This window comes from Coffea arabica, chromosome 6c (assembly GCF_036785885.1).
Source record: "Coffea arabica cultivar ET-39 chromosome 6c, Coffea Arabica ET-39 HiFi, whole genome shotgun sequence".
NCBI lineage: Eukaryota > Viridiplantae > Streptophyta > Magnoliopsida > Gentianales > Rubiaceae > Coffea > Coffea arabica.
In genome coordinates, this window is record NC_092320.1 from 23,749,851 (window position 1) to 23,776,100 (window position 26,250).

Below are 26,250 nucleotides of genomic sequence, written 5' to 3' on the forward strand. Positions count from 1 at the left end.
ACATTATTTGTATGGAGTAACATTTGAGGTTTTTACAGACCACAAAAGCCTTAAGTACTTGTTTTCTCAAAAGGGGTTGAATTTGAGGCAACGTAGATGGATGGAATTTTTGGAGGACTATGATTGTACTATCAAGTACCATCCAGGGAAAGCTAATGTAGTGGCCGATGCCTTGAGTCGTCAAGTACAAATGGCTGGATTGATGATTAAGGAGTTTCAATTATTGGAAGAAGTGAGTTACTGGAATCCTCGATTGGAACCAAGGAAGGTAATTTTAGAGAATATTATAGTAACCTCCACTCTATTGGAACGCATCAAGGAATTTCAAGAAAAGGACACGGAAGTGCAAAAATGGGTGGAAAAGAGTAAAATGGAAGACAAGACAGATTTTAATTTGGGGTCAGATGGAATATTGAGGTTTCGGAATCGAGTAGTTGTGCTAAAGGATGAAGGGTTTAAAAGGGAAATCTTAGAAGAGGCACACGGATCAAAGTTTACGGTACATCCAGGAGGGAATAAAATGTACCAGGACTTGAAGAGTCTGTATTGGTGGGAGAACATGAAGAAGGAAATTGCCTAATTTGTCCAAACATGTTTAATTTGTCAACAAGTTAAAGCCGAACATCAGAAACCGTCAGGATTTTTGCAACCCCTAGAAATACCTGAGTGGAAATGGAAAAATATCACTATGGATTTTGTATCGGGATTGCCCAGAACGCAGAGAGGCCATGATGCAATTTGGGTAATAGTGGATAGATTGACTAAATCGGCCCATTTTTTGCCGATTAACATGAAGTACCCGTTGGAAAATTTGGCCAAATTGTATTTGGATGAGATCATTAGGTTGCATGGCATACCTGTGAGTATTGTGTCCGACAGGCATCCGAGATTTGTTTCGAGATTTTGGCAAAAGATGCAGGAGGTATTGGGGACTAAGTTGAACTTTAGTACCATTTATCATCCTCAGACTGATGGACAGTCGGAAAGGACAATTCAAACACTTGAGGACATGTTAAGGACATGTATTCTGGACTTTGGAGAAAATTGGAGTAGGTTTTTAACTTTAGTGGAATTTGCCTACAACAATAGTTTCCACTCTTCTATTCAGATGGCCCCGTATGAGGCACTTTATGGTCGGAAATATAGGTCTCCAATTTGTTGGGAAGAAATAGGTGAACGGAAGATTCTAGATCCGACCACAGTATCTTGGATTGAAGAAGCTAATGAAAAGGTAAAGTCGGTACGACAAAGAATTCAGGTTGCTCAGAGCCGCCAAAAGAGTTATGCTGATAATCGGAAGAAAGAATTGGAGTTTAATGTTGGAGATTTGGTATTTCTCAAGATTACACCTCTGAAAGCAAGGTTGAAGTCTGGGAAAGGAAAGAAGTTACAACCAAGATTTGTAGGGTCTTATAAGATTATCCAACGTGTGGGGAGTGTAGCCTATAAGTTGGAATTACCGCCGAGTTTATCTCGAATCCATAATGTGTTTCATGTATCTATGCTTAAGAAGTATCATCCGGACCCTTCTCACGTCTTACAACCGGAAAATGTTGAGATTGATGAGACCTTAACCTATGAGGAGAAACCGGTTAAACTTCTGGATAAGAAGGTAAAGGAATTGAGGAATAAACAGATACCATTAGTGAAGGTCCTCTGGAAGAACCATGGGTTGGAGGAAGCAACTTGGGAGATCGAAGAAGCAATTCGAGGAAAGTATCCAGACTTGTTCGTCAATCAAGGTAAATTTCGAGGACGAAATTTCTTAAGGGGGAGAGGATGTGAGGACTCGAAATTTCTATTATTTTAAAATTCCTAATTTTGGCTCAATTAATTATTTATTTGGATTTTTGCCACGAATAATATATTCTAGCCTATTAGATCTAAGTACATGATTTTATAGTTTGTTATATTTCTAAAAGTGTCTCATTTTAAAAATAAAATAAAAATATAGATAAATAAACAAATATTTTCTTATAAGCCTATTTAGCGGAAAAAAAAATGAAAATGTGTCTAAAAACTTTAGCCAATTGGGAGTACAATAAGTTAAAAATTTGAGACCTATACAATGGACCTAAAATAGACAATTTAGGTTTAAAAACACGAGTAATAACTAGTGGTTCGATCGTTATAAGAATTTCTCAAAGGTTTCAATTTTATTGCGCCTAAATTAGAAATACGTGTTTTCACGTGCGCGCTTAATTGGGAGACTTTGGACCATTATTTTGAGACAATTAGGAATGAATAATATTTATACAAATGTAAGTGCCCTAGAGGTTTAGTGCACTAGTGCAACAAACGTAAGAGAAATTGAACACAAAACGCGCGTGTAGGGTACTAGTTATAATTGATTTGACGTATTAAAAGATTTGACGTCAAGCGTCTCTTGTACGCAAAGGCTTCGGAACCGCAATTCATTTCCTTTCCTCTGCTGCAATGGACGGCTAGACTGCAACAAAGGAACAACCGAAGCTTCACCATTTCTTTTCTTCCAAAACTCAACCAAATTCCTACCAAAACTTCCATAGATTCTCACCAAACTTCACATTCATTTAGCTTTTCACTTGGACAACAACATAGGCTGAAAAAGGGAGGAGCTTTCACGGTTTCTTCAAGCTTCAAAGGACCGAAAAATCTGTCCAAACCAGCCATCAAAGTAGGTAGCAATCTAGCACCTTCAACTTATCTTATGGAAGTTGATTTACGCATTTGAGTTGGAATCTTTACTTTAGTAGCTTGTATTGTTGGAAATGTGGGCTCTATGAACTCCCACTTTGGGTTGATGGCTGTGATGATGTTTGATGATGGTTTTATTGCTGAATTAGAGCTTAAGGAAGTAGATTAAAGGTGTATTGTGGCCAGAAACGTTGTTTCACTCTTGAAGCAAAAAGTTCCCATTTTACCCCTGCTCTGTTCGGTCACTTTACTGCAGATAATTGAGGATTTAAAGGCTTGATTATGTTGTTTACATGTTGTAGAAGCTGTGTACAAAATTTCGTTGAAAAATATTGAGTTTTGGTGGGTCAAACGAATTTATTTCAAAAACTAGTAATCTGGAAAACGGTTTCGCCGTAATCCAAACCAGTGGTTGTATTTTGTCCATAACTCCGTGCTCCGACGTCGAAATCAAGTGCCGTCAGCGGCATTTGAAACTAGACGTTCCCATGTTTCCAACGGTGTATAATTCACATTCTGGTTTCATGTGTGTGAGCCACACCATTCATCTGAAGTCGACTGTCCTGTTTCTCCGTTCTGCCGAAATGATTTGTGATGCTGCAACTTGAGGCTTGATTTTGAACCAGTTGCATGCCGAAACTTGAAACGATTTCTTCTGTAAAGTTGTAGCCCCGTAAATGTATTTTCTAACACTATCAACCATTCCCAATTCCGAGTTAAATTGAGAGAGTTATGATCAAAATACGGCGACTGCCTCATTTTTGAAAACCTTAGCTTTGGACAGATTGCCTTAAGGATTTTTCCAAACTTTGGTTGATTGAATGACCACCCTTCCGAGGGTATTTTTCCATGAAATTTGATAGAGAGATAACCTTCATATGTAAGTATTATACTGCAAAATTTGGTGTCAATCCAAGTCCGTTTCGGCACTTAACTAAAGGTCCAAAGTTGGAACCAAATCTGGAAATTTTGTAACAGTCTTGAATTTTTCCCAACTTTGAGCTACCATATCTTGGTGCTCGAAACTCCGATTCTCGATCCGTTTGTTCTGCCCTAAACCTTACTTGCACCTCTAATTGAACTATAAATTTCAAGGGCTGGTTTGCAACGAGTGAATTCTGCCGCATTTTCAAAGTTAGCGAAAAACCAACCCCGGCTCATTCCTGGGTGATTTGGAACAGCAACTTTAGGCTCATTTTTGAGCACTTTCCACTTCGATTCATGAAAAAGTGTCTTCTAGGAACTTGCAGTACTTTCTAAGAGGTTTTCAACGGTATAAAGTTTTCCAATTCTCGACTTATGTCGAGTGAGTTACGATTTTTCAAAGATTCATAACAAAACTGAAAATTTTCCAACTTTCAAGAAAATAGAGTTTTTCAAGAACTCTTTATTCTTTTGATATTATCTAAACGTTTTATCCCCGATTTCCTAGATAAAGACTTAAATATTGTTGAATGTTATCAAATCTCTCTCGAACCTCGATTTACGAGTAATTGAGGTTCATTTTCACGGAATTTTCTAGAGTAATACTAGTGAACGAATTATTCCTCGATATTTGGGATATGGGTGATAATTCACTATTATTTGCTCAGGCACGCACGAGGACCTCCAAGAGGACCCTACTGTGGAAGTTTGAACTCTTCCTCCAATTTACTTGCTTGCATAACTTGGTGAGTGTCAAGTGTATGCCTACTTGAACTCTAAAGTCTTGATTCATGCTTGACTTACCTGATTACATGCTTAGCCTATTTGATTTTTGAAAAAATGGAGTCGAGTGTATACTTAATCGCACTCGTTCTCATTTGGCACAAATGACTCATGTCTAACATGATTTGCCTAATTTACATGACTTGAAATGCCTGCTTAAACATGTCAAATGCTTGAATACATGAAATGGTATGCTATGATTGCATACGTCGATGGAGTGAATCTCCTCGACATTTACATGACACATGGGGGACGCCCAAACTCATAGGCCGACCTTGGAACTCGAGCCGGCATGGGATTGGTCGGGAACCTCGGTGAACCATGAGATTCACATGATAAGCTTGATCTATTGAGAGATCTCGCTTGACATACTCGTAAAGTATCGCCTTATAAATGTCGTGCGGGCCCGAAGTGGTGTATGGTGGACGGATGAGAAGTAAGTGGTGAACTACGGATATGAAAATATCAACCCAGTTGACGGAGAGTCATCACGGGGAGATATACAAATGACATCGGCAAATGTGGAACTTAGCTCCTGAGAGCTTCTATATCCTTGAATTGTTTCTGGTTACAGTTTATTGGTGTTATTAATTACTTGCAAGCCAATACCTGAATTGTTATTTGGAGCTTGTTATCTGAACTATGTGTTTGCATGTGTGTTCTTGGCCTCACGAGCGTTTTGCTCACCCTGTAGATTTGTTTTCCTTAACAGGTTGAATTCGGAGGTAAAATGGAGCAGCCTCTTGATGTACTTTTGTTTTAGGGTTGCTAATACTTTTGTTATGCCTTCGGCTTTGGATTGTACTTTTGGTATGGAAATGTAACCTTTGGACGAATTGCATTTTGTGTACTGACGTGTGGTTTGGAGAATGGTTGACTATTATTAAGTTTGAACGTTTCCTCATTTATTGTATCTAAGTTTCGGTTTGTATTGTGTGGTCCGGCTATAAGTTGAAGGGAATTGCTTGAGTCCTGGCGAGAGCTGGGCAGACGTCCCGCGGATACCCTTTGGTTCCCCTTAGGGAGAAGTGGGGGCGTCACACTAACAACTGATTATTATTATTATTATATAAATCGGTTAAGCCTGTGTATGAGTGCAAATCATTTTCGACCAGGTAAAGGCGTTAGGCTAAACAATTTAATGTACATATGGTATATTCCTCCGATGAACATTTACTTCTTAAAACTTTGTTGAAACTTGATTTCTTCTGGATATACCCTTTAAAATATTTCAATCCTGTGTGTTTTACAACTGCTTTGAGTCACCTTCAAAAGCTTAATTAGCTAGATGCAACAGCACATTGTTTATCAGTCGGGGATCTTTTACGCGATTATCTGGTGTCAAATTCAGTGTCAATTTCACTTATCACGTGAGAGTAGAATAAATTTTAAATAAATCGTATATAACAAGTTAAATAATCAGGATACTTGGTATAAATATAGAAACAGTATTGAATGACCACGGAAAAAATAGCACTAACGATCTCATGTGATATATTATTGGATTTAACTACCTTACCATAAGTGCTTTTTTAAATCTTGCAACGTTGGAACCTAATATTGGCTAAGGAGTAGCGTTATATTCAATCTTATCCAAATAATAATCAAACTTTTGGCCTTGGAATTTGAGTTAATTAGGCAAGAATCTTGGCCTATGCGTTTAAGGTGTTAGGAATGTATCCTCTACCTCTAGATTGAGTTAAAAACCAACCAAACATTGTTTTAGTGCAACAATACCGCTTGATAATTGTCTCATTTGTGCATTACAGGATTGATCAAACATCACAATCTTTTAGTAGTATCATTTACAAAGGTCTTCTAAAGCATGCAAGGATGAGCCTATAATTTCCTTCATAATGGATCATTTGCTTTAAAGTAAGTATGGAGTATCAAACACGTTTCTCTTAAATATGAGGTGTTTATGAAGATTCATCTATCATGGCTGATCATCAAGTGAAGTAACCTAATTTAATTGGATAGCATGGCTGTCAGAATAAAGTTTGCATGCTGTATTTGTATGTTCATAATTTTTTTTTAATATTTTTTTTCCTGGGTACAGTTTGGATAATTAGCAAAGAGACACTATAATGCTTATCACATTTGGCGTTTGGCATCTTGGAGAGCAACTAGTCTGCCTAAAGAAAAGGGGGAAAAAAAACTAGTGTTATTCTGACCAGCATACTTTTTCACTTCATGTTAGTTTAATTTTTCTGATATACTAACAATTTCAGAGCCAGTGACAAACTAACTATTAGTAAAGTTGTGTAAAAGCATTACAGAATTACTGTTGATAAAGATAACCTATCAGTATGTTATGCTCTATCAGTCCACACGAGGTTAGTCTTCAATAAGTAATTAATTCTGAAGTGATCCTGTTGTCCAGTAATTTTCATATGAATGATGAGTTGGTGGTACCTTGGAAATTGGTTTATTAAGCAAATTATGAGTAAATTTGCTGCTTTCAAGTAAAATAGGAGTGAAATACTAATACTAGTATTCTAACCTGTGCTTATGCATGAGTTTTTTTTTTTTTTTTAATTATTAGTTGTTGATCTTGGACAACCATGAATAATTCATGAAAAACATAAAAACAAGTGTTCTTGATTTTTAATTAATATTTATTCAAAAAAATTTGTATTTTTTTTTCATGAAAAATATTCTATTTCCAGCAACCTTAATGAAATTACAATATAAAAATGGAAGTCCATAAAGTAAAGTCTCTCTCTCTCCATATGAGTAGAAGATAATTCATATTCACTAGAAATGGCTTATGTTGCTAACAATACTATAGAAAAACTTAGAAGTTTTCCTTTCTACCCCTGAACTTTCTTCAGGTTGCATAGTGCCCCTTCAAGCATCAATTTCACCACTAGTCATCCTCGATATAATGATTTTTTGGTGATCTGCTACGATTAGCTAGTTGTGAGCGGAATTTAATCAGCAAAAAGTTGTTAATGTCCCTAGATTTAGTTAACTGGCTAAAGTACCATTTTTTTCCTATTTTTATACAAGTAAATTATGTACACATGTCAAGAGTTTCTTTTTTTTTTCTTCACACAAACTCAAAATTATTATCTTGTCTCTGTCTATGTGTGTGTGCTTATAACAAAGAAAGACTCGATATGCGTGTATAAGCTAGTTGTAGAGGAAGAAGGACATTTTGACCACTTAACTAAATTTAGGGACATTAGTGACTCTCTATTTTCCTCTGACAACGAGTTGATTGACGTACATGGAGAAAAATCAATAGTTCAAGGATGCATAGTGCTGAAATTTATAGTTTTGGGGCACTTTGCAACCCGAAAAAAGTTAAAAGGGGTACTTTTCAATCAACTTGAATTAACCTTTTCTTTTTTTAAGTAATCTTGAGAATTGATGATGATTGGGAAAAAGTCTTGTGTTGTACAAGCACAATTTATATTTTTGTTCTGTATAGTTTCATTAGAGCACGTGAAGTGATGACGATTCTGGTATAAAATATCAAGTACTTTAGGTGCAAACTGTTCAAAATAGAAGTATAAAATGCAATGTGGAGTAGTTGATAAATTTAGGATTCATAGTGTTCAAATTAAAGTTAAAGGTGCATAATGCAATTCTATAAAAACATAAAGACTGCACATTGGAATCAGTGCTAATACAAGTTTTGGCACCATTAATGCATAATTATGTTCCACAGGGAGAAGCAACCAAGTAAAATCACTATTACCATGGGAAAAAATACTCCCTCCGTCCCGTTTTGTTAGTCTTGGTTTTTTTTTCACACAGATTAAGAAAGTGCAATTAATTTGGTTGGAAACATAAATTTAGATTAATAATTTCCTAAAATACCCTTATGCTAATCACGAAGAGTGTCAATTAATATCAGTTACAGCTAATGGGTTAGTATTGGAAAAGCTCAATGTATTCAATGTAGTGGGTTAGTATTTAATAACAATGTATTAATAACAAGATATTTAATAAGGGTATTTTAGACAATTTGAAAGATTACTACATTTCTTAATGGGAAAGTGGACTACAATTTGGGACAGACGAAAAAGGAAAACAAGACTATCAAAGTGGGACGGAGGGAGTAAAACCGAACAAGAGTAAATTCTTATGTGCATAAAATTTTGTATCATTAGCTATAAAGACTTCTATTAAGTACTTCCTCCGTCCACTTTGATAGTCCTGTTTCTTTTTTCACACAATTTAAGAAAAAGTAGTTAACTTTGTTGGAAAAGTAAATTTAGATTGCTATTTTCCTAAAATATCCTCACATTAAATAGAGTACAACTTTATGGGAACTTGAATTGATGGTAAAAAAAGAGTCAACTCTCATTAAATGTGGTAGGTTTATAGTAACAACAACTTACATTGACTAAGGGTATTTTAGGAAAATTAAAATACAACTACATTCTTCAATTGGAAAGTGGACTACAATTTGGAACAGATGAAAAAGGAAAACAGAACTATCAAAGTGGGACGGAGGAGTATACGTTTATGATGGATAAGTTTGAGTTTTAATGATATGTTACAATCTTGTCTTCCGCAAACTGACTCTATAATAACAATTTTAAAGTGCTAATAAAGCAAAAGGAGAATACAGTTGAAAGAAGAAAACCAAAGACCAGTTAAGTTTGTAAATTCTGTCTTCATTTATTTATTTATTTATTTTGTTTTAAATCGATGGAGAATTGGATCAATACCTTGACCAATTGTTAGTCTCTCTTTTATATCAATCCGTTAGATATTTCACCTAAAAGTTCAATTGATAAAGAATAACTAAAACACCACTTCTGAGTTCTTGTCCGCAAATTTGTGTTTGAAGGATATAGCTGTACAAAAGTGAGGGAAAGACATCATGTAGCCAATTTGATGGTGTTCTTTGACTCGAGATTTGGAAGTACGCACTTTATAGAGAGAGCAATAGGGGCTTTTTACACTTGAAAATAATGCAAGTAAAGTGCTGCATATCATCAAGTTGCTATTTTGCTGTTTTTCGACTCAATCTCAAGTTCAAATACAACCCCTTAACTCTTTATCATACGACAATTCAATCAATCAGAAAAACACATCAAAAAAGGGATCCCAAAAGGAGAAAAAATTTGAGACCAAAAAAAGAAAAAGTTTTGGTCCTTTCGAGCACGCAAATTCAGTGCCAATCCTTTTGTACTACTTCAGTCAAAACCTATAAAAGAAAAAAAATATCCTCAAAAAAAATTATTAGATAAGGATATACAAGCACTCATGCGCATTGTGTGCACGTAAAAAGATTCCTGCCCTTTATGAAATTTCATAGGATGATTGATCTTTGGGGTATCTGACAAGCTAATGAACTCTTCCCAATAAATACCAAAAGATGAACTGCAAATATCATTTGTTTTCCTCAAATTTTATGCCTATAACTTTTTAGTTGCGTAACTGTTCTCCAAAAAGTGCAAAAGAATTGGGTCTTACTTCTTCAATTCGCTTAGTATGTTTGTTTGGTCAATTAGTTTTCTAGCATGATTCTGAGTGCAAGAAAGCTCATTAGTTCCTCAATCAAAATCAAGAACTTTAGATTTAGAGTGATGTGTATGTTTTACATCTTTAGGCTTCTTTTTCTTCTTAGCCGAGTATGAGTAAGCTGACTAGTGGATGATCACAGGAAAAGGCTGTATATAAAGCAAAAGCAGAAACATTTTTTTTCGCATGATTGATACAGAGAATTAAAGATCAAGATATCATGTTGTCAGAGACATGATCAATCTTTGACTGAAACTTTTTGATGAAAATGAGATTGTTTTGCTATGTATCAATAATTCAGCCCTTTTGTGTGATGGATCACAATAAGTCTTTTCAAATTCATGAAAATTGTATCTAAAAAAACCCTTTTCTTGAAGCAATGACACCTATTGAAGTTCTTGTCCGTTGGAATTCTCCTATAACACAGCCAGTCAAAGAGGAAATAGATGTCCAAAATGGAAAAGGAGGTCCAATAGTGAAAAAGTCCTTTAGATTTCTGGACTTTTGTGAAAGCAAGAAACAAAACAGTGAGATGAAATTATATTATATCAATTGCTTTTGTGGTTCATTAATGTAGTGCTTGTAATTCTGCATGAAATGTCTTAAAGGGGTTATTCCTTGATGAAGATTAAAAAGTACGTACCATCTATTATCCCTATTTGATTATTGGCATTAACGAGTAAAAATTGTTAATAATGACTCCAAAAGTCGATTAGTGAAGACCTTTTAGTGCACGAGTGAGTAATTTGTGGGCCTTTGTTAGAATTGTCAGCAACTTGCAGGTTGTCAGAACTGGAGTCAGTGGCATGCATCTTTATAGTGGCAAACATTTATCAAATTATGCACCGAATACTTAATGGTAATTGTTGTCTGTGACATTTGCATCTCTTTCTTCTTCACTAAGTAGGATTCCGCAAGTCTTTCTTTAATTGCTAGATCTTTTGATAAGGCTTTGTTTGTACTCTGAAGATGTCACTAGGTTAAGGATCAAGAAGACAAAAAAATTTGGTGGTTGTAAAATCTTCACTACGTAGGATGAAGTTTTGTTTCCCTTATAGAGATTTGGAATCCATGTAGTTATCTTCACAATCCTATCATAGTAATGCACTTTATCGCTTATTCATTAAGCATGCACTATCCCACCTAGTGACCAATCCCTAGTGTGACTAGTTCTGGATAGATCAAAACCCAAAAAGCAATTGGGAATAGAAGGGAATAAATTGTGGGGTGGGGGCAGCGGCGGAGCTAGGAATTGCAATTAGGGGGCGAGTCTCTGTTATTTGGACAAATTCCAAATAACTTTCAAACATTATTATTTGGGTCCTTAGGAGGGGGCAAAGTGAAAATTTTTATCAATATTTGAGGGGGCAAAACAATATAATAAAAATTTTTTTACTTAGAAATTTTTTTTTTTAAACAATTGGAAGGGGGCGGTTGCCCCCCCTGGCCCCCCCTTCCCTCCGCCCCTGGGTGGGGGTGGGGGGGGGTAGAAAATCAATGGCCCCTGTGTTTTTTCGGTTTTTTTTTTTCTTTTGTGGGGCATGTTCCTTAATTGTTCTAGCTCGATTTAAACCACGTCCAAGTTTGAAAGTTGAAACAATTCCAAGGTTTCATATTTTGAATCTGAAAAACCCTTTTCTATCCTCTTCATCTTGATAGTAAAAACACACCATATAATAAACCCACACTATATAACCAGAAAGGAATAATCATTAATTCTAGTTATTAGTTTAGAGTGATTAACATTTTTATCAGTACTTTTTGGTATTGGTAATAATGTTGACTAATCTTAGGCAACCAGTTTCGAACCAATCCTTGAAAATCTTTCACCTATCGTCTATAGCATAGACTATAAAAAAGGAATTCTAATCTCCGTACCAATCCATATAGAACATTTGATTTTCTTTATATTATAGATTTTTGCTTCAATAATAAAAAGTTATACGCTGACAAAGCTGTACTTTGCCTAGGTTGAAAAAAAAAAAAAAAAAAACTACGGTAAGAGGGCTTAGAACCAATGTCTTCGATTTCGAGTCATGTCGGAGCTTGACTCTAGCCTGACAGGCGTTATCTTTTATTGAATTGAAATTTTACAAAAGATATTAGGTTAACGGTCAAAATTAAATTGTCGCAAATCAATAGTTTTGACTTGGCATTTTTCACAATATTTGAAAATTCAAACTTTTTAATGCCAAAAGTTCAAATAGTGTCAGAAAGAATTGGTGAAAATTTTAGAAAGAAATAAGGTACAAATTCAGTCAAATGTGTGCTAAATGTGTACAAGTAATTATAATAAATAAAAACGTGGAAAAAAAAACACACACACATATATACAAGTACATACATACACACACACAAACACATATGCACACTTTGAATAATCAGTTCGTAATGAGATCTATCAATTTCTAAGTTATATTAATTATTAAACACTCAATTAAATATCCCTGTAAGGCACAAGAAATATCTTTTTTTTTTTTTTTGTCGACACAGGGGTGTTCGAGTCAATTCTTACGGGGCCCGACTAATCTCCTGCGGCCCAGGCCCGCACAAGAAATATCTACTAAATGTAAATTAAGTTCATTATTTATTTCTATTTTTACATTTCCATAGGTCATAAACCAGCTTTCAAATGAAATATATTTTGTGTAAGATTATTTGAATTATCTAGTAAAATTGTCAATGTGCATAGACATTAAAAGAAGTACTTTAAACCTTTATTGTTGGAATGTTACAATTTAATAGGAATAAAAGACTAGACAAAACAAAAAGAAACATTTCCAAAAATTCCTAAAAGCACTTTATATTGGAACCTATGTTAACTAGTTATTGCAACTAGCACTTCCTAGTATAATCATTTGAAACTTATATGAACAATTCTTGCAAGAATTTGTGTTGTAGTAGTTAGAATTAAGTTGGATTAAATTAAATTTCTCCGCTTCTAATATATTTATGGTATTCATTGTCTACGTATTTTTATTCAATTGAAACTTATTTAGGAAAGAGGGTGCTCTTTATGTTATAAGAAATTGTTGTTCCAGTATGAAGCACTTTTACAGAATATTATAAGGATTTTTCAATAATTCTTTTTAGATATCACTAGTATGCTAAGAACTTTATTTTTTTTAAAAATGATTCTTGAGTTTTTTGTGTACTAGATTGAACTTGTAACAACTTCTAATTTGCATTTCCTCATTTTAATTTATTATGGATTTTGGAACACATCTATTTTTTGGAACACATCTATATATTCAATTGAACTCTTACTTTATTTCATTTTACAACAGCAACTATATCTCTTTTGAAATACCAGGGACCATACTGACCAAACTTCAAATATTAGGGACTGAAAATGTAATTCAAACTTTTGAACAAGTGCAATTTGATTTCGACCATTAGTTACTATTGATAGTCTATTAAGTTTTGTTCTACTTTGCCTAACTATTGATAGTCTATTAAGTTTTGTTCTACTTTGCCTAAAATAAAAATCTTAACGGACCACATTAATATTGATTGTAACTTTAGAGACCTCTTTGACACACAAATTAAACACTTGGGGGCAAAATTGTATCACTCTATAAAATGAAACTTGCGCCAATTAATTGAAAGCAAACAGGATATAATTGCAAAGTAATACCAGTTTTTTGGTTTTTGACATTAAAAAGTTTCAATACCACGAGTTTGAGGGAGTGGGAGGGAAAAGATAGGAGAGGAATTGGAGGGATTTAGTTTTTGTTGTTTGGATTAATTTTTTAGAAGGAAAAGAAAAGGATAGGGAGGAAAAGGGAGGGAAAGGATCTAGTTATTTTGTTGAGTTATGATTTTCACCCACTTAGAGATATGAACCTAAATTAATTTAAATAATTTAATTTTTTTTAAAAGATCGTTTTTTCCTTATCTTTTCCGATCAATTAACATTTGATCTTTTCGTTCTTTAATCCAAGCAAAATTTTAGTATTTCCTTTCTTTTCCTTCCATATTTAATCCAAACAAGATGGATGGAAATCACTTTCCTCTACTCTCTTTTTCTTTCTTTTCCATTGGTGTCCTTTCCATTTGATGAAGTTTTTCTATCATCCCAAATTTATAAACCTAAATATCCCTTTTTTGCGAGTATACAGATCGTTTATCGAATATTGGGGATATTAGGTATCGATCCCATAAGAAAAATTGTTAACTACCAGTAATATTCAAACTCCTTTATTATTTTTTTTATAAACTCTTTTATTATTTAAACTACCACAATTAAATAAAGTATATTTACTCTATGAACATGCAATAAAGTAGTAAAAATAGCAACAAAGACGTTACTAAAGTCATGGAGTTTCCAACTACTCTTACAAATGAAATTATCTGTTAATTGAGGTTATTTACCTTGGCTAGTTATGGTGTAATTTTAATATATGTGATAAACACTTTTGCCAATATGCCAACCATATCTATAACTATTCTACACTTACTAACATGATATGAAATTAGCTATAGATTCATTAAATTCTATGAAATTACATGGACCAAGTCACCAAAGTTATAAATGTGCAACCCTACATAGTGAGTTACTCCCTAGGTATAATACTTCCATGAACTAGTGTTGGATCTCAAAGTTATTGATAAAACAATAGCTTTAGCTAATCACAATTAACGATCAGTTAATCATAATTATAATAGCAAAAGGATTAAATAACTTGCTCAAGAAATAAGTTTAAATAACTATAAAAACCCCACATAACAATCATAGAAGGTGCATCCAAGGTGAAATTATTAACAAAACATAAAGTAAAGGAAAACAAGAACCAAATGAAGGATTCGTGATACAAGTGCAAGTTTAATCCAAATATACCTATTTGACTGTAAGTATACATGTCAAGTAGTAGTTTAGAAGATATATCAGGTCAATCCTACAAGAAACAACTATTACAAATACTTGGTCGTTTACTTAATTTATTATTTAGACTATCTATCGAATAAAGGAAATAGGAATAACAATACTTACTAACTAACTATTTTAACTAAATAACTTACAAGACAACAATGGAGAAATGTCACTAAATACTTGAATCTAGGGAAATAAAATCCACTTATGGCACAAAAGATACAAGTGAATAGATTTATATCTTGGTATGACTCTTGTTTAACTAGAGACTCATTTCTATATTTACCAAAACTCACTCTCATGATGTAGTAGTTTAGAATAGCATAGTTTTCCCTATTCTCATGGTGAATAACTAGATTTACTCTTTTGTTCTTCATAAAATGCAAAGTTAATCCATTTAAATGTACCTCTATTTTCATGAGTTTACTCCTTAAGCTCCATTTATGTTGTTCCATCATTATTACCAATTTTCATTGAATAATAACAACTAAAAATTTGCTATTGGTGATCAAGTAACAACAAGTAATAAGCATGCATAAATGGACAAGTTAATACAAAAAGCAGTAAGTGTAATCATATTCAACTCATATCAAGTAGCCATAAGTTTCATCTACTCTCTAGATCTAGAACTTTAGCTACTCATGTGATATAAGACAATAAAGAGCATAATTTCATTGCATGCAAACATAGTGAATCACAAGTAAAGAGAAAGATAGAGAAAACTTAACCAAGGTGATGAACAAACTCCCAATCTTCTATTTCTTCAACAAAATAAATCACAAGTAAAGAGAAAGATAGAGAAAACTTAGCCAAGGTGATGAACAAGTTCCCAATCTTCTATTTCTTCAACAAAATGAGTGATACAATGAATTTTCCAAATTTTTCTTACAAGTTTCAAACTAGAGAGAATAAGAAAATACTACCACTAATTACTACCAAGAACTAGTAAGAGCTTCCAAGAACTCCCTCTCTCTTCAACAATTCTTACATATATAATGTTAGGAGAGTCAAAAAGTGAAAAATAGTATAACATAAAACTCTTTTTTTCTTTCCTAAGGAATCTTGAGCATGTGCAGCCAAAATTCTGAGTTAAAATTGAGTTGAAAGCAGTGTGAAAATAGAGCAATTTTCAGAACAAGTTGCAAAAAATCAGGGCACAATACGCGACTCTTCAATACGCAACCTAAACCTGCATATTCGAGGTTACGTATTGTCTTCTAGAATGTTTTCTTGCTTATTTTCTGCTCCAATTCATCACTAATATCACATGCAAGATGTCTAAGTGTTTGTTCATGCATTTCACTAATAATACTTGTATTTAATGCTCTTCTACTTCCCGAATTGCCATTGAATCTAACACTAATGAGATCGCATTAAATCCATTTTGATCCAACATTAATAATTCATCTCAATTCTTGCAAATTTAACCAACTTTGCACATTAAATTGCTTAATCGAAACTTACAAAATTTAGAAACTTAGGGAGCAAGCTAGATCTTAAAACATCCTAATTTATACCAAAAATAGGCACAAAATGCTACTCAAAAAACAGTCATAATAAACACTTATCACCAAACTTGTATTATAACTAAGCATATGAATCAATACAAGCAATAAAGAGTAGGAGAGATGTCATCTTTGTCATTTGAGATTCCATAGCTTTCCATCTTCATTTTCAACTTCATCTATACTTAGCTACAAAAAAGAGAGGAACTAAACTACACTACCCTGCTCTATCCTAAATTAAAGATCTAGGAGCTTCAGAGCTATATTTGGTGGTATTTCTCCTCTTAAAGCTCTCAAACTTATGCTCAAATGAAAGACACAACCCCTGTTTATAGAGAAATCTTAAAGCCTCTCTGTGTCTTCTCCAATATGAACTCTTGACAAAAGTTGGCTTCAAAAGTCAAGATCTGTGGTTCCATGGAATCTAAATGATTTGAGATGATCAAAAGTGTTATTGATGTTGGCTGTCATTGATCTTCAAGCCACCAATATGTCCCATAAATTTTCCAACTAAAAGCAAGTAGTATGTGACAAGAAAGAATCAAGTTGCATAAGTAGTGCAATTTGCATGTATTTTTAAGCTGGAGAAATCGGGGGAGAAACCTCAGTAGACTTATGGGGATTCTGGGTCGATTTCTGTGAAGTGTTCTTCAGCAAAATTGGAGAAACCACTCTTTTCGGAATCCTCAGGTGAAAACATTTTAGCTTCGTGTGGTTTCTTTCCCTGTCTCGGAATTGCTTTTTAACTCTTAAATACATCTTTTTTTTCCTCTCTCTATCATCATTTGTACTTCTTGTCAACTTTAAATACACTTTAAATCATCAAAAATTATACAAATACTCTGTAACTCTAAATGATGATTGAAACATTAAAATTTACAAAAATAGGAAGTTTTCGCCACTTAACACTATAAAAATGCTACTTATTTTAACCATAAGATGCAACTTTTGACTAGAAAACTAATCACATAACTCCAAATTAACCAAAAACACACATATCTAACTACACAAAAGTACATAAAATAATCACTTATCACCTTTCCTTTCTCTCTCTATCCTTCAATCCAAACAATGCCTAAGTAAGCCTCTCACTTTTTTTTTTCTCTCCTTGTACTTTCATAATTCCCGTCATTGACCTGTGCTATTTTGTTGTTCTTTGTCAATAAGCTAAATAGTCTGATATCTTTGGACGACTCTTGGAGACTTCGATCAGTTCAATTTTGACCTGAGGAACGACAACTCTACTAAAAATCAAAACCATAAAAAAATGAAAAAAATCCAGTTTTCTTTTCAAGAACGACGACCCAATGCGCCAATATGTCGTCCATTGTCTTCCAATTGAATCCCTATGATTATAGTGGAATATCACGCAGGCCATTCATGATACTAGCTGGAGTTTTGGATAAAGAAAAAGTTGTGCCTACAGCTTGGAAACTGTCTCGATTTTTCGGACACTAAGCTTCATGGAGGTCCCTTTGTGAGTCCCCACTCGTCTCTGCAATTCATACTAAGGAGGGGAAAATTTTTACGGCGATCACTTGAGGCAGTTGCTATTGAAGATTCTATTACTTGAAGTTTTAAGGCGAAGCAACCGGAAGAAGAGAAGGCAAACAGTGTTCTTCGAAAAAAGTTTAAGAGAAACTAAGAAAAACTTGAGCGCACTCAATACTAGAGTTTCATAAATGTCTAGTACAAGATTATTTAAGGAGGAAATAAATCTAACAAAAAAAGAAAGAAATAAGTAGGCCATTAGGGCACGAATCATGTCTGAATTGAATATTGGTGAAGCCCCAAATACTATATCAATGTAGTGACCCTAAATGATTTTACGGGTTATTTTATTTGGTTAGACTTGAAATCCTCGGATTGATATCCCACATCAAATTTGGATACTTGGGATTGCATGTTGGAAGACTTCAAAAACAGTAGCGGAATCCAAGGATGAATCGTATATATTTTATCATATATTATGGTATTTTTCACATTCATTACGTCAATATCTACATTTATCTTGTTATTGTGTATATTGTGCATATGAAGATTGTTGAGAATTTGCATTCTACTTTAGACAATGTTAGATTTTTTGACAGCATTAACAATAGTTCAATTGGTAACTATCTAAGCTATAAGCATCTAAGGTATGGTACTTGTAATTGATTATTGTTAAAAATAGCATAACAGATATTTTGGACTAGTTAAACATCGCGTATTAACTGATCGAAATACGGGTTAGGTCGTGTGAGAGAAGGAAATATAATTGAGCGATTTCAGATTCAAACCCTCCTACTTACATAAAAAAAATTAAAAAAGTGTATTAACTAAGCATTGAAAATTAGATTATGGAAGTTTCAAATGACTAGTCCAACATCATGACTAATTTTAGCTTGCCGTCAATAAAAACAAAAATGCTTGATCCCCAATGACCCTTCATCTTAGGCAGCCAAGTTGATTGCTCATTTACTTTTTTTCTATAATTGCTTGGGCAATTTGCAAAGGCCTCAAAGGACACCAATCATTTTCCCATGACAAAATTGACTAGACCCTCTTTAGTTGGTGTCACTACATTTTTTGCACCAATGTCGGACTTGCGTTGCGTGACGTGACTCAATGTCTAAGATGATTGGGGGCTGATTAGATGCCCAACATTTCATGCGTGGTGCTCCACTTTCTCAAGCTTTCTTTAATTTCTGGACCGATGCTTCAAAAAAAAATAAAATTTTCTGGACAGAGATACCAATTTCTCTTTAGAACTCAACCAGATATATACATAAAAATTTCGTTTTTATATTTTTGTATGAAAATACTTGAAGACTTATCCTTGATGAAGTGAAAAAGGAAAATGAGAATATCACATATGAAGTCACGTCTTAGATGTGGTTGGAGCCGTGATTGATCTGTGTGGTCTGAAAGAAAACACCTCCAAAGAAGTGGCAATGCCTATTTTTCCCTTATCTTTCCATTGGTCACTCACGATTATAGTTCTAGAGAGCTGTCAAGTTTATTTCGATTATGACTCATGTCATGCGTCCCGTCCCTCAACCTAGTTGCTAACTATTTGGTTAGTAATTGGTGGAATTACACCTGAGATATAAACTTAAAAACCCAAAAATTTTCGCCATATTGTGAATTTTTTTAGTACCCACAATATACTACTTAACTATAGTGTACTAACATTTAGCTTTTGTTAAAGCATTTTCAAACTCTATCATGGTTTCTCTTTTTCAAAAGGGGTCAATTTTCATAGCCTCTCTTCTCCCTTCTCTATTTCTGAGTTCCTGATCCCCCTTCTTTTCTATAAATAGAAGTAATACAGTCAATTTGACTATAAGTCAAAATTAGATTATGTGGCATAGTGTTCTCACTGATCTTTTTTTTCCTTTTTACCTTTTTTAACGTTGTTTTAATAGAACTTGATATTTCTTGTGGTGGTTTATGCTCAAGAATTGAAGTGATACTTGATATCGCGCTCTTATACTCCTTTCAATGTTGTGATGAATTTCATGAGAATAATGGGTTATATGCATGTTTCATTTCAGGATAATTTAATAACGTGCTGCAAGTTCTTTCCCAGATCTCCCATTCATGAGAGTCAACATTAAGGACTTAACTTTCTGGCCCTAGTATTGTTCATGCTCAACTAAAGCGCAAGAGAGTTTGTATTAAAGGCTGCATGAAAGACTTATATCATAATGAGGTACGCAAATTGAACACTTGATCTTATATAAATTAATCAAGTTGGCACTAAAAGTCCCTGGGAGCATTCCAAGAGTTGCCGGCTTTTGGGTTGACTTCTGGGATTATGTTTAATTAGTCAAATTTCGTTTCTCGAAAGAAGGCACTAAAAGGTGGTTGCAAACCTCGCACAGTTTCTTTTTTTTTTTTTTTGGTTTTCAATATCTCCTAATTATTCAGAAGAGCCTACAAATGTCTTAAAATAGACTAAAAGTGCAAGCACCTTAGAATCTAGTGAAATGGAGTTGGTAATGACAACATCATAGCCTAGGCATCTAACTTGCCTACCTAAAATTGATCCTCAAAAAAGAAAAGTTATTGTCATCATTTTTGGAGTATCAGCAATTATTCATCTTCATCATACTATTTCTGATTGACTGTATATATAGTCATTCATCTTGTTGCTTTATGTTCCATGCTTTTCAAACTATAAGCAGACAGCTTGACATGAAACAGCCTATAGCTGACACAAACATCCCTGTATTGCAAGCAATGGACTTTATCAATTTGATCATCTCTTAGACATATTAATCTTTTCAATCCTTTCAGAAGATCTAGAGAATTGGTGCCATGTCCTTCTTGCACGAATCTGTCCAAACAGATGCTAGTGATCGCTCAAATCAATGTGTAATCCCTAGACATGGAAATTCCTACACCACTGCTAGCTTGTAGATGAGCCGCAATAGAAGTTTAAATGTGCTAGGGTTAGGATAAACTAACTGACTTGGTACCCATGATATTAAAGTTAATTTGTAAGGTTAAAACGAGTTGGCATAGTTGGTAAGACTCGTTCACATTGCTTAAATACTTGGTACATCAGCAGTGAGCATTGTTCTATACATGATGTGGACTACCATTGGGAATAGTACTCCTAGTTTATTTTCTTGCATATATATGTGATGTGTTGAGGTTCGGTTTCTTGTTCCCCTACTTCGTATAATTATATATTAATAAAATAAAAGTTGGCATCCGTCTCCCTGGAGTTGCCAAAAAAGGGGAAAAAAAAAAAGAAAAAGATGAGCACTGTCATGAGCTGAATATAAGTGCATGGTAACAAATGCAAATGATATTTCCATAGCAGTACCCTTTTAGTCTAAATTGCATTTGAATTTGAGAAGGAAAGTTTACAATTTTATCCAAAAACTACCAAGAAATAAAACCTAGGTTGTGGCGTTAACACTAACCATAACATAATTTTACACTTTCTTATATGGTTGCATTATTGTTGTAATTATATGTAAATGGAATCTTTGTCTTTGTCGTTGCCTTGATATTGCTAGAGAGCGAATGGGGCAAATGCTTACTATACGATTAAAAATGACTATGGATTTTTTTTAGTCAAAATGATCACTCAACTAAACACAAATAGAGGTAGCATTTTTGTCGCTTAACCGTTGAAATTGTACATTGTTCGTCACTCAACTAATAAACCTGTCCACTCCTTACCAAAAAAATGTATATTCATAATTGTTCAATGACCAATTTAGTTAAGTAGAGAGAGAGAGAGAGAGGAGCCGAATGAACGAATTCATCTTGGAGTTTGTGGATCTAGTTCAAATGCGCAACAGTCAAATTAAGAGTAGCAAGTGCTAATCTTTTAAAAAAGTAAGGAAGAACTAAGAAAGGATTGATCTTGGAGTCAAGAGAAATTGCCTTTTTATTTTTTATTCTTTTTGGTGTGATAACTCTTTCAACCTAGATAGCTAGAAAATTGCAACTAACGGATTAAAAGGAAAACGTAAAATACAGCAGAACTCACCATATAAGTGGCAAAATCTATAATATTCATCAAAAGCTCAATGTGCCTCAATAGAAGGTTTGTTCTAAATTCATACCGGTGCGTGGTGCATCCGTTTGGTTTAATGGTGGTTCAGTACCCGTCAAGTTCTCCGGACTCAGTTGGGTCTTCCCATAGAGTAGATTCCCCCCTCTCCCATCTTTTAGGAGTAGGAGTAGGCTAGACATGCATTGTTTCGACAAAAAAATAAAAATAAAAAGCTCAAAGTAGGCAGATCAATGAAAGGCATAAAGTGGGAATCTTCAAAAATATTGTTGCATGTATGATGAAAGATTACTTATACAAAAAAAACTTAGTGAAGCGATCGATTCTAAGAACTTAATTCATCGAATCTCTTTCAGTTGAAATTCCTTCTTATCCCACTTGTGAAAGACGTTGTGTCACTATTAATCTGTAGTGAAATCAGCTCCTGTTTGTTGGCTGCTAAGGAATCTTACATTCTCAACTATCGCATACAAGATCAGCTTTTAAGATCATAAATTCGTATGGACAGCAGGTTGATAAGGTATATTAATACGTCATAGTATCGATTGGAAAACCGGACTGAAAGAACAATAGGCAGAAAAAAAAGAAAGGGACTTCAATTCTTTTGATTTGTTTTTTTGAAAACAATATGATGTGAATCATTCCACTTGCTTTTCAGAGTACAGATTCCGATTTGTAAATGTAGTGTTTTCGGAGGGTGCGAAGACATTTTATATTTGATTAGTGCCCTCCTAATGTTTACTCTAGATAACTTGATAAAGGATGGTAGAATACTTTCCTAGAAAATACTAAAGGTTTGGATTGCATTTTTCTGGATTTTTTTGTAGAAAAATTATTATAACAATTTGATACATGTGAGGTAAAAAAGTGATTGGAAAATATGTTTATGAAAACGTAGCAATTTTTCTTTCCAAACAATTAAATGGCTCAAATTGAAATAGTTTGCTTGTTTTTTTCCTTTTCTATGGGATTCAAATCTTGATTCTTTTCTTGTCCTAAAAAAACTTTTTAAGGACTAATTCCACTTCACCCTCCCTTAATTGTATCTCATTATCACTTTGTACCCTAATCAAATTTTAATTGTGGACATATTAAGCTCTAAGCGGTCCAACTTGTATCATTTGAGTCCGTCGGTTGAACTGTAGGCAAAATTAACGGAAGGAGCTTCAGCATGATGCGCAAAGGGATACTAATTGCAAATCAGTAAAAGAATTGGTTCCATTTTGCATATCTTTAATTCTCACTTTGTACCTCGTAGTTTTGGACACGTTGCACCTGAACTGTGGATCCATCCCATTTTAGTCAAATACTTAAGGCATAATTTCAGAAACCTCCCCTAAGGTTTCTGAGTATTTCATTGGCTTCCCTTCAGATTTTGAAATTACACTAACCTTTCCTGAAGATAATTATCTTGTAATATTTAGATCCAATCGATAATTAAAAAATAATATTAGGAGATAGAAGATAGTATGATTCTATCATTACCCCTCATCTACTACATTATTTAATTAATTTAATACCAACTCATACATTAAAAAAAACTAAAATTTGTTGTTTATTATTAGGGATCAAATCACATATAATATCAAAAAAATAGTATATTATATTATATTTTGAACTTAATATAAGATCCAAATTATTCTTTTCAATTACATACCTATTGTTAAACACGATCAACAACAAATAATAAAAAAATTGCAACCAAAATATTATAGAGAACAAACTTTAACATCATAAATATTCTTGTCAATATATTAAGGTTAGTTGTTGAGATTTTTATTGTATTAAAATTTGCTCTTTGTAACATTTTGATTACAGATTTTTTTGATTATTTGTTATTGATCATATTTGACAATGAATTTGTAACTGAAAATAGCAATTTAGATCTTACATTAAATAAAATATATAGAATGGTATATTAATTTTGACATCATACGTGATTTAATTCATGATGATAAATAGCAAATTCTAGTATTTTTTTTAATATTTGGGTGGGTATTAGATTAATTAAATAATTTAGCGGATGAGGGGCAATAGTGAAATTATATTATTTTCTCTCTCCTAATATCATTTTTTAATTATTGGTTGGATATAAATGTTACAAGATAATAAACGTCAAGAGAGGTTAGTATGATTTGTAAAATTTGGAGGAAGGCCAGTAAAATAGTCAGAGGAGAGGTTTCTGAAATTATCCCAATATACTTAACACCTTGATCAGAACGTGGTGAGTTAGGAGATCTCCATATTCTTCATCCATTGACTTTGTTAGAAAATTAAGCAAAAATAAAAAGCAAAAGCAAAAATGCGTACTAGTGGATCATTAACAGCTATCGCACATTATAGTTCTTCATGCCAGAGGTTTTGGCTCTTTAAGTGTAATGCATTTATTTTTTTCTTCATCTCTCTTGCTGATGGAATTCAACAAACAAATTGACTAGCTCCTTATATCCAGGCCATAATTTGAGGGTCAGTACGTTGGAAATATTTGAATCTCCACAGTGCTACACAAAGTAAAAAAAAAAAAGTGATCCAAAAATAAGCATCAGTCCAAGAGCAATTTGTGGTTCTAATCCTCCAAATACAAGGATAAAAATTCATTTTACTAGCAAGGTGTTTGGCAAATATGCCCGGAGATGCTTGAACACTACACATACGTAAGAATTTGCATGTCTAAGTGTACCACTGAAGCACCTTTAATACCCCAACTTTTCCCTAGTGGTGGTCTGTCGTTAATTAAACAAAGCTAGCACTATCACATTCTCTAATAAAAAGGCAACCTACCCATGAAAGAATCAGAAAAACGAAACCGAACAGGCAAATTAAAAAAAAAAAAAAAAGCAACCCTAATTAGACCACAAATTTCTTATCTTTCATTTCCAAGTCTTCTTATTATATTGAACTTGCTTACCAGATGACTCTGCTTTATCTCGAAGCCTCAATCGTCACGTTTTGTACTCATGAGTTAAGATATAATTGGCTTAGCTCGGTGGATTTAGCAATCATTAGTGTTTGAGGCATGAGAGATTAAATTGGTGAGAAATTTGGCACGAAATCTTTCAAATGTCATGGCTTAACTTTGCACTATCTCGACCATTTTTGACTTTTTTGAAACTCAATTGATGTCAACTTTCATTAATTTATTTCTCAAGAAACGGGTAAATGAAACAAATGTAGGTTCAAGCATACAAAAGCCATCATGACATAACAGCTTGTACTAACTAAAACCTCGAAGACTATTGAGGGCGTGCGGTTAGTTTTATTAGATCAGCATCATATTGATATTAAATGGATTTCAAAATTTTAGTTTATTAGGCTAAAAGTGCTAATTTTTTTGAATATCTTTGGAATTCCTCTTCAGAATTTGTCAAACAACTCGTGCTGGATGATTTCCAACAACTTCATTAATAAAATTTGTCTGTCTTTTTATATTAAAAAAAAAAAACACCTTGAAGATTAAGCATGCAAATTCTAGAACATCTTTAACAACCCTTGTGTACGAAATCTAAATCAAAATGCTTCTTACCCCAATTGAGTACATCTCCACATCAGGAAAAAAATTCCCGTCAACACACATGAAAATTTCAAGATTTTCTTTTCTCTCTTTAAATATTTTTATATAGATTCATTTGTACTCAAAATTGAGTACACTGTAACATGACACAATGAAATACTTTAATTTCATGTTGCATCCGGACTTGTGAGACTGTATTGCATATATATCACACTCATTAGTGCGTACATTAGCTTTTTACAGCACTTGCGATCCACAATGGACAGAAGTAACAACATTGCAACACAGATTATTATCTTTAATTAATTAATTGAAACTTTCGTGGTACATAATAAATAGTGGTACATAATAAATACTCTTTCTTTTAATTTTTTTCGTATAGTGTTAATAGGACGATTTTAACTCGAGACATCTCATTTTCACTCATTTATTCTGTTACACAACCCATCCCATCCCTCTTTCCAATTCTATCAAGTCTACCATATATATAATCACACTAATAATTACTACTCTTCTTTGTACTTATACATTTTTTAAATTCTACCTAATGAATTCTTGTTAACACATTTAAATTCTACCAAACCTGTCATGTATGTATCCATACTAATAACTAATATTCACCTTTATATTTATACATTTTTTCTAATTAATATTATTTTTTAAAAATTTAATGTCTAAAGTGTATTTTAACGAGCATCCAATAATACCGGTTAAATACATCCTTAACAATTAAGTGCATTTTTATCTCCTTAATAATAATTGAGAGTCCTCTGTATCCGTCCGGTGTGCAAGTCCAGATAGCTACACTAACGAGTAACAAACCGCTGTTCGATACATGGCAGGCGTCTAAACGCCGCATCTGAGAATGACGAAAATGTGGGGCCCCCAGGTTACAGATGTACCCCACCACCACCACGACCTTGATTAGCATCAGCATTGCACTAATTTCACCTTTTGTTTTGTTTTGGGAGCTCTCAAC

General features: G+C 33.6%; 1 long non-coding RNA gene across 1 annotated transcript; it reads left to right on the plus strand.

The window, feature by feature from the left end:
- Nucleotides 1-2,373: 2,373 nt before the first annotated feature.
- Nucleotides 2,374-5,317, plus strand: LOC113694163 (uncharacterized). The gene is made up of 3 exons (XR_003449270.2): nucleotides 2,374-2,660; nucleotides 4,269-4,346; nucleotides 5,096-5,317. It is a non-coding gene; the product is annotated as an uncharacterized lncRNA (long non-coding RNA).
- The last annotated feature ends 20,933 nt before the right edge of the window (nucleotides 5,318-26,250 follow it).